Consider the following 7,696-nt stretch of genomic DNA (forward strand, 5'->3'; position numbering starts at 1 on the left):
GGAAATTGTGTTTGAATTTCTCTGTATTGTGATAAAAAATATTCTATCTAGATGATACCTATTTCTCACTGAGTATCTCTAGCCTCCAGCACCCAACCCACAACCTCTGACCCACTAACTCATTATCAACCATCCATGGTGCTGGTCCTTAGCCATGGGGATAGGGTTATGCAGATTGAAGATCATCTATCTATCTTTAATGCATAAAATAGGAACGAAATGCAATAATCTTTCAGACACATAACTAAATGTCTTTCCAATCACCATCCATCACTACCCTTTTGTGGCACTGGTGCTAACCCTGACCCTTTATTCTGGCACAGAGTGGCCCTATAGGGCCTGTGCCATATTAGTGAGTTGAATTGGCCATTTTTCGACTGCAGACCTGCTGCCTAAAAAATCAGCATTTACAAAGCAGCTTGTGATGCAGGGAAGAGCCCAGACAGAGATGTAATAAACAATGTTTTGAATTACATTTTGGACATTTTAAAATGCTCTGGGCTCAATTTCATAAGGCATTTGCATTTGTAATGAAAAAAAATAGATCTCTGAGCTTCCAGTCTCAGGTTAACAGCCTCTTTTATGTTGTAAATTTTTTGCAGGAGCAATTACAAATTGTACACAGATTCATTATTTCTCAAGTACTTTATCAGGACATTTCCCCATACATCTAATTTGTCCTGTCTGAAATGTAACTTGACATAAGGGATTTTCTTAATTGCTTTTGAAGCCTTTCCAAGATAATCAACTGCTTTTTGGAGCATGATAAAAGACAGTAGACAATATTGCCAGTCTGTCTTAGGATCACACGCTGAAGTTTTTGGGTACAAGCAAATAAAGGCAATATTTGCCTCCGAAACTACTCAATATCTCCGTTTTAATTTAGTTTCCCTTTTAATGACATTGTCAAAAAAACGAAAAAAAAGGAAATTTTCCCATCATTTCTGTCTGCCCCACTTCAATGGCTGTCACGTTGGTGATAGATACAGTCAATATTTATGAAAGGACAAAAGGATAGTCTGTATTCTGAAGAATCTTTTTTTTTTTTAAATGATTTTATTTACTTATTCATGAGATACACAGAGACAGAGAGAGAGGCAGAGACACAGGCAAAGGGAGAAGCAGGCTCCATGCAGGGAGCCTGATGTGGGACTCGATCCCGGGTCTCCAGGATCATGCCCTGGGCCAAAGGCAGGCGCTAAACCACTAAGACATTCAGGTATCCCCATATTCTGAAGAATCTTAGCCAAAGATTAAATAAAGATTGCAGTGGGATACCTGGGTGGCTCAGTTGGTTAAGTGTCTTCCTTTGGCTCAGGTTATGATCTCAGGGTCTTGGGCCTGAGCCCTGAGTTAGGCTCCCTGATCAGTGGAGAGCCTGTTTCTCCTTCTGCCACTCCCCCTACCGGTTCTCTCTCTCTCTCTCTCTCTCTCTCTCTCTCTCTAATATATGAATAAAATCTTTCTTAAAAAATAAAGATAGCAGCAAAAATAAGATAACCAAATTTGGGGAGGAGAAGGAATACTGTCAAAAGGTGGTTGTTTCTGCTACCATCCTTTAACAGATTTAAGTAAATGCTGGAACGCTTATTTTAGGGAACATTTTTACTTGTGTTTTCACCCTACCAATTCTAAATAATTTCATTTTTAGTTACAGAACATACTGCATTTCATGGCAGGCACGATAATGGTCACCCACAGATATCCATACGCTAGTCCCCAGAACCTTATATGGCAAAATAGACTTTGTGGATGTGATTAAGGCCACTGACCTTGAGATGGGGTGATCACCCTGGATTATCAGGGGATATACAATCTAATCATATGGAGCATCTTTCCCACCTGTGGTCAGAGAGAGATGAGAGAAGGATTGGAGAAATTCAAGACTCAATCCACTGCTGCAGGCTTTGAAGATGGAGGAAGGGGCCATGAACCAAGGAATGTGGTGGCCTCTACAAGTCTGTAAGAAGCCTCGGTTTACAATTAGCAAAAGGAGACTAAGTGCTATCCACAACCCAAATGAGCAGGAAACTTATTCTTCCCTATAGCCCCCACATACAGGAATACAGCTTGAATATGGACTGAAAACACCTTGATTTTAGCCCAGGGAGAGCTGTGTCAGACTTCTGACCTACAGAACTGTTTAAGCTACCACACAGGGGGTAATTTGTTAAAGCCACATAGAAAATCAATACACCATCTATAGTATAATATCCCCCCCCCCTTTTTTTTTAAGTAAGTCCTATGCCCAATGCGGGGGCTTGAACTCATGACCCCAAGACCAAGAGTCACATGCTCTTTCAAGTGAGCCAGCCAGGCACCCCTGTAACATCCTATTTATATACCTAGATCATCCTTGAAATGCCCAAATACAAGACATTTAATATTAATTATATCATCATATAGTATTTAGTCACTACCAGCCTGTGCAATGGAAAGTCAAATACCATTTGCTAAAATCAAATTAAATTATATCTGACAAACGGAAAACATAAATAATCTCGTGTCCTTTAAAAAGCTGACATTATTAACTTAAGGACACTGGCACATTGGTTAAGATGAAAATTATTAGCTTTATTTTAGATCAACATTGTTAATATGCCTTAATGACCCCTCAATCATCTCCCAAGAGATGATTCTTCTCAATTTTAAAGCTTATCTTTGATAGTCTGAAGAAGAGGTCCACAGGAATTCTAGGAATATTAGGACTTTTCAACTAAAAACCACTCCAAAACAATAAGAATCATGACTAATAACTAATAAAAGTTTCACTTTTTCCAGGTGAATGCAGGCAATATTAATAACAAAAATAAAATGGTTGTTTGGTGCTTCATTTGTATTTAGTGATGGATGACCTCATCTAAGATACTTATGTTCCAGGTGTAATCAACTTTCCCAAATACATCATGGGAAGAATTGCCATTCAAGTGAGTCATGCACGACATTACAAAATCTGCCATGGAAGGCATTAAACTAAAGAAAACTGAGTGTTTAGCTTATAAAGTGGGTCAGGAAGAAAATTATGATCCAAGCCTATGAAAATCAATAAAAGTTTGGTGTTCCATCTTAAGATGGTGTATGGGAGATATGTATCAAATTTTGTTTCCTCCCAAAACCCCGGTGAAAAATATTTTTGAACAAAAGACGAAATAACAAGAACAGGGAGAACAAGAAAGCTGACAATTTTGGAAACTAGAAGGCAAAGAGAACTAATATAAACGATTTGATCAACCCAAAAAGCTGAATTATGGCTAGGGAGCTGAGAACCAAAATAATTTATTCTGAAATCCCAATCCCTCCCCAACACACCCTGAGAACTGGACTTTTTATTCTCTAGCGACCTGGACTGGAAGGAGTGTGAGGATGGAGGCACTGCACTGAAAAGGCAAGGATTAAGTGAACATATGAAAGCAAAATGCTAATTGCAGGAACTTTGAACTGTGTAGGAACTCTCACATAATCTAGCAAAGAATCCAAAACTGCTTACGCTGTGTCCTGGGACTAGGTCTCTACTAAATGAACTGCACAGTCTTAAGAAAGCCTACTATATACAAGGTGAATATGGCTCTAACAATGACCCTTAGCAACTGCATAGATCCACTTATGTGGATTTTTTAAAGTACAGAGCTGTAAATGTTTTTGGGTTTTTGTTTTTTTGTTTTTTGTTTTTTAAGATTTTACTTATTTGAGAGAGAGGGCATGAGCAGGAGGAAGGAGAGAGAATCTGAAGTGACTCCATACTGAGCACAGCGCCCAGCTCAGGGCTTGATCTCACAACTGCGAGATCATGATCTGAGTGGAAACCAAGAGTTGGACACTCATAGACTGAGCCACCCAGGCACCCCTGTAAATGTATTCTCCTTATTATTTTCTAAACATTTGTTCAGTCTAATTACTGTATTTTAAGAATTCAGTATATAATACATACAACATAGAAAACGTGTTAACCGACTGTGTTGTCAGTAAGGCTTCCAGTCAAAAATATGTTTTTAGTAATTTAATTTGGTGGTGGTAGTAGGGTTCCAGAACTTTGATGCAGATTTTCAACTGCATGGGGTTTGGCACCTCTAATGCCCACATTGTTCAAGGGTCAATGGTATTATTTCCTGTTGATGCTGTAACATATTAAACATCATCTTGATGTCTTTTTTTTTTTTAAGATTTTATTTATTTATTTGAGAGAGTGAGAGAGAGCATGCACAGGCAGGGGGTAGGGCAGAGCAGAGGGAACAGCAGACTCTCCCTTAAGCAGGGGGCCCAATATGGGGCTCGATCCAAGACCTTAGGATCATGACCTGAGTCAAAGGCATATTCTTAACCAGTGGAGCTACCCAGGTGCCCCCATCAACTTGGTGTCTCAAACAATTTATTATCTTACAGTTCAGAAGATCGTTTGTCTGAAATGGGTTTCCCTGGGCCAAAACCAAGGTGGTGGCAGGGTCTTCCCTCCAGAAGCTCTAGGGGAAAATGTTTCCTTGCTTCTTCTAGCTTCTGAAGCCTGCTGTATCCCTTGGCTTGTGATCTCTTCCTTGCATCATTCCAAACTCTTGCTTCACATGTCTTACTTCTCTGCTTTCCTCCCTCTCTCTTAAAAGGACCTCTGTGGTTATACTGGACTCACTACAACAATTCAGGATAACTTCATCTTGTGATTCTTAATTACATATGCAAAGTTTCTTTGCCATATAAAGTAACATTCACAGGTTGTGGAGACTAGCAGCACATGGATGTCTTGGGGTCGGAGGCACTACTAAACCTACCACAATCAAAACTCAAGGGACAGTAACCATAAAGCACAATGAATAAGAAAATGGGGAAAAGATAGCAACCCAATAGTGAAGGATTTAAGTTTAAAGATGGAGGGGGCTGAGTACTAAGCAATATGGATGGAAATAGACCCACAATAAGGCATGCCGCCATAAAATTTCAGGATACCCAAAACAAAAAGATTTAACAAGCTTCCAGAGAGGCCAAAAAAATGTAACAAAAAAACAAAAGATCACAATGGCTCTGAACTTACCAATACCAGCACTACACAAACACAATGGAACATGGTCTTCAAAAATTTGGGGAAAAAAAATTGGGGAAAAATTATTCCCCTGTTAAAATTTTGTGCTGTAGCACTCAGTCAAATCTCAACATTCTTCTCTCTTACATACCTTTTCTCAGGAAGCCAACCGAAGCTAAGAGAAATGAAATACAGGAAAACAGGAGACCCAACACAAAAGGAACAGGGGAAATTACAGGACAACAGTGAAGGGAGATCAGAAAATACAAGGCAATGAGTCCAGATTGGAGCAATATGACTAAAGGAAGTAAGTTGAGGGCTGATTCCATCAAGATGCTTCTGCAGTCATACCATCTTGTTTTATTTTTTTTTTCCACCTTGTTTTAAAACCTAAGAATGGCAGATGAGCCTGAGTAAAATATCATCTATTCCTACTCTGTCCTTCATGCTGTGATGCCTGCAATAGGTGAGTATCCTCATCTTACTCCCCCACAAAATGTCTGAGAGCCAGAGGTAGGCCATGACGAGCTCTGAAGCAATCCCCCTTACCACATTCCTACTGGCCATCCAGTCCCTGGTTCATAGCGTTATTCTATAGTAGGACCAATTTTCCTAGGACTTACTATTTATGCTTTTATCCACTGAATTCCCAGGAGCTCTGTACAAACTCAGGAAAGGTGAACCCAGAGGCATTCCTTTAATCATCTCCTGAGAGTTGTCACTGGCTGTGGCAATATTACCTTTCTCTTCTCTGGCTAGAGAATGTTTATTATCGATTTTTCAGAAAGAACTAATACATAATGGGATGCCTGGATGGCTCAGTGGTTGAGCGTGTGCCTTTTGCTCAGGGCATGGTCCCGGGGTCCTAGGATGGAGTCCTGCATGGGCTCCCCGCAGGGAGCCTACTTCTCCCTCTGCCTATGTCTCTGCCTCTGTGTATCTCATGAATAAATAAAATATTAAAAAATAATAATACATAGCTAGACATACATATACAAAGATATGTGAGGAATACAAAGGTCAGGATATACCTCAGAAGGATGGCAGGATGACTAGTATTAAAAAACAGAAAGTGAGTACTGGCAAAAATGAGGAGAAATTGGAAATCTTGTTCACCATTGGTAGGAATGTAAAATGATGCAGCCACTATGGAAAACAGTACGGCAGCTCCTCAAAAAATTGAAAAATAGAATTACCATATGATCCAGCAATTCTACTTCTCAGTATGAAGTGAGAACTGAATGCACGGTCTCAAGAGACACTTGACAACCATGTTCACTGCAGCATTATTCACAACAGCCAAAAGATGGAAGCATCAATGAATGAATGAGCAAAACTTGGCATATACATTACCATGGAATATTAAAAATGTTTTAAAAACTTGAAAAATGAAGGAAATCCTGACACATTACAATATGAATGAGCACTGAGGACATTATGCCAAATGAAATAAGTTGGTCACAAAAAATTAAATACTGCATGGTTTACTTATATTAAGTATCTAGAATAGCCTAGTTCATAAAAAAGTAGAATGGTGGTTGCCAAGGGCCAGAGGTGGAAAGGAAATAGGAAGGTGTTTAATGGACAGTTTCAGTTTTATAAGATGGAAAGGGTTCTGGAAATTTGTTGGTGAATATAATTAATACTACTGAACTATATATACACTTTAGAATGGTTAAGATAGCAAATTTTATGTGTATTTTACCACAATTTTAAAAATGAGGGGGGGGGGAATGCTTGGAGTGGCACAGTTAAGTATCCGACTCTTGGTTTGAGCTCAGGTCATGATCTCAGGTCATGAGATCAAGTGTCATGTCCAACTCTGCAGTTAGCACAGAATCTGCTTGAGACTTTCCCCTTCCCCCTCTGCCCAGCCCACCACCCCACCCCCACCGGGCCCCTGCTCATGCACGCTCTCTAAAATAAATCTTTTTTAAAAATTTGTCTTAAGTAAGGATAATGGTTGACAATACAGGGAGAAGTGATACTATAGTGGTTAATTTTGTGACAACTTGGCTAGGCCACAGGGACCCGAGATATTTGGTCACACATTATTCTATGTGTTTTTATGAGGGCATTTTAAATGAGATAACGTTTAAATCAGTAGACAGTAAAGCAGATTGCCCTCCATAATGTGTGTGGGCCTCAATTCAATCAATTGACCACCAGACCGCCTTCACACTTTATTTGCAATATCAGCTCCTCCTGGTTCTACAGCAGATTGCCTTTGGACTAAAACTGGAAAACTGGCTCTCCTGGGTGTCCAGCCTATGGGAGCAACCTGCAAATCTTCAATTTGCCAGCCTTCATAATCACATGAGCCAATTTCTTATAATAAATTTCTTTCAACATATATACACACCCTATTGGTTCTGTTTCTCTGGAGAACCCCAATACAGGTAGAATAGGGGAAAGGCATACAATAGTCTCTTATCCGTGTGGGTTATATTCCAAGACCTCCCAGTGGATGCCTGAAACAGTGGATAGTACTGAACCCTTTGTACACTATCTCTCCTATATGTACATACCTATGGTAAAGTTTAATTTATAAGTAGGCAATGTAAGAGATTAACAATAGCATACTATAATAATATAGTGTAAAATATACATTGTATGAACGTGGCTTCTTTCTCAAATTTTCTTATTGTACTGTACTCACCCTTCTTATGGTGATATGAGAAAATGCCT

Source organism: Canis lupus, chromosome 4 (assembly GCF_003254725.2).
Source record: "Canis lupus dingo isolate Sandy chromosome 4, ASM325472v2, whole genome shotgun sequence".
Classification (NCBI taxonomy): domain Eukaryota; kingdom Metazoa; phylum Chordata; class Mammalia; order Carnivora; family Canidae; genus Canis; species Canis lupus.